This window comes from Camelus dromedarius, chromosome 22, assembly GCF_036321535.1.
Source record: "Camelus dromedarius isolate mCamDro1 chromosome 22, mCamDro1.pat, whole genome shotgun sequence".
NCBI lineage: Eukaryota > Metazoa > Chordata > Mammalia > Artiodactyla > Camelidae > Camelus > Camelus dromedarius.
Genome location: NC_087457.1, coordinates 17966286 through 17972285, shown reverse-complemented (window position 1 = coordinate 17972285; position 6000 = coordinate 17966286).

Here is a 6000-nt window from a genome sequence, read left to right as displayed (position 1 = left end):
ATGTACAAAGACATTTGTACATGGATGTTCATCATAGCAATGATTAATATTAAAAACTGTAAACAATTTAAATGTTCATTCATCTAGAAGTTGTGCACACATAGTGGCATTCTTCAAAGCTTTAAAAAAGATGAGATAGGAAAAACCAATGTGTCTTGATATGTCTAAACAGTCATGTATTTAATTGAAAAAGGAGGTATAGCGTATTAGTATATAATTATGCCATTTTAAATATATGTTAAAATTGATTTTGAAAATTTAAACCAATTGAACCAATTAAATAAATTGGTTGAAACAAACTGTTCAAAAACATATTGGACTAAGAGAAATATATCCAGCTACTAGTTTTGAAACTTTTCAGTCTCAGAATATATCTACTTTATATTTACAAAGATTAGTCATTCATAAATTTTAAAGTGAGTCACTTAGGGTGAAAATTATAGCAAAGCTTAAGATTACTGGGACCCTAAATTTGCATAAACACACACACACACACACACACACACACACACACACACACACAAGATCTAGGTTTGCAATTTTTCAGCCACTGATGTTTATCTTACCTAAGCAGTCATTTTTTCCCTCTTAAAAAATGTGTATATTTATTTTATACTTAAGCAGATTTGATGAGGCTTTTTTCATAGGAAGAAAAAAAACTGACAAAAATGGGGGAAAAAAGCCTCCTTTTCTTTTTCCTGCTGAATATTCCTAAAAAGAAGAGAAAAAATTTTAATGTTACATTAACAATAAAATGTGCAAAAAAACCAGAGAGGAATCTGGGTACAAACCACTTTTCCTTTCGATCAGTCCTCCCAGTTAGAGCCCCATTTTCACTGGCACTTCCGAGGTGCCAACTGCTGTCAAGGCTTTTGGAGATTTTTCAGCGTGAGCCTTCTTCTCAGTTGTTTCCCATCAGGCTTAGGATTTAGTATTCTCAGCTCCCCTAATTTTATTACTGTTGTTTTCTTTCATTCTCTTTAACCTTGTTAATTTATGTCCTAAAATAATAATGACAACAGCATCAAATCTTTTCCATGTTTTTCTTGGAGGCTTTTGAACAGAGTGGATGGAAACGTGTATGTTTAACCCGCCATCTTCAAACAATGAAATGTGACAATCCACGTAAAGTTCGTAGCACGGTTCCCTGGTCAGTGCTGTTAGCTGCTATTATTTTAATTAGTGTGCTTGTTCTCCTTTTACATCTGACTGCTTGGTGGCCTCTTTTCTGGCTAGTCTTTCTACTTGTCCTGTCTAAGCACAGAATTTCCTAAGATTTTATTCTTCCACCTCTGATTTTTTAAGCTCACTTATGATTTCAGTTCAGATGGCACCCAAATATATGTATTATCTCCTATCTCTTCTGGGCTACAGACCCATTTTCCAACTATCAGCATGATCCCAACAATGGCTAACCTCATAAGCCTGATGTCCTCTGGACATCTGCTTTTTTTTTTTTTTTTTTTGGAGTTGGCACCATCAAATCCTTGAAGCTTTGAAACCTGGCTCTTTGGTCAGATGCATCATTCTCCCTTACCCCTCCCTTCAATCATTTATCAAATCATGTAGCTTACTCCTTGGAAATGGCTTTCATTTCCATCCTTTTTTCACTGCCTGTCCATGGACCACTCAGCATCCATGTCTCCCATCTCCCATCTTGCCTCACTCAAACCTACTTTACAAACCACTGAAGATTTCTTTCTAAAGGGCAGTTCTTATTAAGCACTAAAAGAACTAAATCTTCAGCCTCATCTCCTAATGTTCACATACAGATTTTCTACATGGTAGACAAATTAGAGTACAGTAGACATTTACAGATGTTTAAGTTAGCATTTGATTGTTTATAAGTGAGTCTCAAATTCCAGAGACAGTTGCTAATTTATTATTTTCCCGAAGCGCAAATTCAAATCACAGCTATAAAGTCGGTGACAGGAAAAGTCACTTAATCATAAGGGTGCTTGCCAGCTGCCCCACAGCCACACCTCAGTCTGGCTTCGTTGCTTTTTACTTATCATCATGTATTCAGAAGTTTTTATGAAGGTTCTGAAGGGACCACAGATATCCTTCAATTCCACTTTACTGCCTTTTAGAAGGAAAAAACGTGCCAGAAATGGCTTTTGGTGATTTTTGTTGTTTTATAGATCTAACTCTTGGGTCAAGGGTTACCACACTGGCTAATCCTTAAAAATGCCCAGTGCTTCCTGGTTTCCAGAGCCTTGCTTCCACTGTTCCCTCCCCCAGTGTTTTCATTATGTATTATACTTAAGTAACCACCCCAAAACCTAGTGGCTTAGAACGATAATCATTTATCTGGGCAGTATTCTGAAAAGATAGCTTATCTCTGTTCCATGCGGTGTCAGCTGGGGCAGCTCTGTAGAGTATCTGCCTCATGCGGAAGGCTGGCTGCTGGCGCTGGCTGTTGCAGGGAACTCAGATGAAGCTGTGAGGGTTGGACGAGCATGGCTACAGCCTGAATTTCCTCCACATGGGCCTCTCCAGGTGACTGCTTGGGCTTTCCCATTACGTAGAAGCTGGGTTCCAAAAGGAAGGAAACAGAAGCTGCCAGAAATTTTTAATGCCTGGGCTCAGATTTCCCGGAATGTCATTTCCTCTGCATTCTGTTGGTCAAAGCAGAAACAGGCCTCGCTCGATCAGATTCAAAGGCAGTGCACATAAGCTCTGGCTCTCGATGGCAGGAGTGGTTTGCACATACCAAAAGGTGAAGTTGTTTGGGGGCTGTGTATGAAGACTAGCAACCACCATCCACCGATGGCCATAATACATTTCCCTCCCATATGAAAAACTCACCTATCTCCTACTCTAAGATATCCAAATATCTCAGCCCTTTATACATCAGTTCATAGTTTAGGACAGAGATGAACAAATCACAGACCGAGGGCCAACTTTGACCTGTGGGCTATTTTTGTACAGGCCCTTAGATAAGAATGGTTTTTATATTTTTACAAATATAAGAAGAATAATACGTGACAGAGATCACACATGTGACCTGCAAAGCCTAAAATATTTACTGTCTGGCCCTATATAGAAAAAGTCTGCCAGCCGTGGTCTAGGGTATCAGCATCTAAGTCAGGTCCGAGTGCAGATCTGGCTCCTTGGGTGTGGTTCCCTGACCATGGCTCCTCAGACATGGTTCCTCTTGACCTGAAGACCAGGGATGACAGAGACAAAATATCTATCTCTCACATAGCCAACATCTAATGGTAAGGTGGAGACAGAAAACCTATAATAGATACACCCGTTCAAAAAGGGGAGAATATGAGAGGAACCCAGAAACCGGTCTGTAGCAATTCTGAAACCCAGCTTGTCAAATGATATCAGTTCCTTAATTATGCCCACTCCTGCTCTTTAGGAATAATTTTCAGTGGTTCTTTCATCCATCTGGAGTTATCTTCTCTTTTGGAAACAGCTCATAATTGCAAATGGGTAGCTTCCTCAGCCTGCTTCCTGCCTATAACATTGAAGGTCCAGAGGCCTCTCTTCATTATGAATAGTCTGCCTATTTCAGTGAAGGCTAGTAGAGATCCTTAAAAAGATGTAGGTTTTTTTTTTTTTATTTGAAGTATAGTTGATTTACCATGTTGTGTTAATTTCTGGTGTACAGCATAGTTATTCATTTATACATATATATTCCTTTTCATGTCTTCATTATAGATCATTATAAGGTATTGAATATAGTTCCCTGTGCTATACAGTAGGACTTTGTTTATTTTATATATAGTAGTTAGTATCTGCAAATCCTGAACTTCCAATTTACCCTTCCCCACCCCCCATTAATCATAAATTTGTTTTCTTTTTTTAAAATAAATTTGTTTTCTGTGTCTATGAGTCTGTCTCTGTTTTGTAAATGAGTTCATTTGTGTCATTTTTTAAAGATTCCACATATAAGTGATATCATATGTCTTTTTTCTCCCTTTTTCTGCCTTATTTCACTTAGCATGACTCCAGGTCCATCCATGTTGCTGCAAATGGCATTATTTCATTCTGTTTTGTGGCTGAGTAGTATTCCATTCTGTGTGTGTGTGTGTGTGTGTGTGTGTGTGTGTGTGTGTGTGTGTGTCACAGCTTCTTTATCCAATCATCTGTAGATGGGCATTTAGGTTGTTTCCATGTCTTGGCTATTGTAAATAGTGCTGCTGTGAATATTGGGGTACAGGTATTTTTTCAAATTAGAGTTCCCTCTGGATGTATGCCCAGGAATGGGATTACTGGATCACAGGACACGTCTATTTTCAGTTTTTTAAGGAATCTCCATACTGTTTTCCATAATAAAAGCCATAGGTTTTTTATACTTAAAGTTATAATCATCTCCCTTAGGCAAAGGCTGTCCTCATGTTTCTTATCAGGACAGGCCCTTCTCTACCTTGGGCCAGTGTGACACTGTTGTGGGACATCATTTAGATCCTCAGAAGCCCTGCTGTCCAGTTAAGGTAGAAGTACCACCTTAAACTTTGCTGAGATATTAGCTTATCTATTACTGCATAACAAGTCACCCCAACACTTAGTGGCTTAAAACAACAGTGTTATTATCTCACAGTTTCTGTTGGATAAGAATCCAGGCCCTGCTTAGCTGGGTCCCTTGGCCTTAAGGTCTCTCAAAGGTTATTAACCAAGATATCCAGAGTTATGATCTTGTCAACCATAACAAGATTTCATAGATTGCTGACTTAAACAAGAGATGTATTTTTTCTCACAGTTTTGGAGGCTGGGAAGTCCAAGATCAAGGTGCCAGCCAGTTTGGTTCTTGGTGAGGGCCCTTTTCCTGACTTGCAGACAGCCATTTACTTACTGCCTCCTCACATGGCAGAGAGAGCAAAAGCTCTGCTGTCTCTTCTTACAAGGGCACTAATCTCATCTTGGAGTCTCCACCTTTATGACCTCATCTAAACCAAATTACTTTTTCAAGGCTGCACGTCCTAATACCAACAACACATTGGGGATTAGGGCTTCATAATATGAATTTGGGGAGGATATAAACATTCAGTCCATAACAGAGCTCATCTAAGGCTGCACTTTGGGAAGATCTGCTTCCAAGCTTACTCATATAGTTGTTGACAGGATTCAGCTCCTAGTGGGTTGTTGGACTGAAAACCCCAGTTCCTTGCTCTTGGATGGAGGCCTCCACCATTCCTTGCCACATGTGCCTCTCCATCAGACAGCTCACTTCCTAGCAGTTGGCTTCCATTAAAGGCAGCAAGGGAGAGAGCAAGAGAGGGTGTATAAAATGGGAGTCATGGTCTCTTTGTAATCTAACCTCAGAAATTATATCTATTCATTAAAAGCAAGTTACTATGTCCAGCCCACACTCAAGGGGCTTGAATACCAGTAGGTAGGGATCTTTGTGGAGGCTGCCTACCACAGGGTCTTCTAGCTATACCTTTGACCTGAACTTTACCTAAGGCCATGTTTTCCTAGTAGCACCTTGGATTTGACCTTTACTCTGGGCTATTTTTCATTTTGAAAGTTTTATCTTCTGGAGAAGCTAGGAATGAAAGAATGTTTTATTTTAAATCCAGCAGTTCCTGGCTTCTTTAAGTTTCCTCTAGATTGTGACTGAAAATGGAACAGTTCCTGTTTTCTTTAGCTCATCTCATTTCTCTTGTACTATATCACAAGCATCTGAAAGAAACCAACCAAGCCTTTTAATATTCCACCCAGATCTAGCCAGATCCACATGTTCATTAGGTATCTTGTCTATCTTTCATGTAACAACAAGCTGGTTTGGCTAATTGTTTTTCCAGTATGTAAACGGGGTTCCCCTTTCTCCTTCCTGCAGTAACAATACTCTCACTGTCCTTTAATAATGCTCTTCATTAGCAGACTCCTCAGAGTCCTTCCAGCTTCCATCTTCCACCTGATCCCAAAGCCACTGCCACATGTTTTAAATTTCTGTGACAGCAGAATCCCATTTTCTAGATATGCAGTTGTGTTTCAGTTATTTATTGCTGTATAACAAACCACCCTAAAACTTAGTGTTTTTAA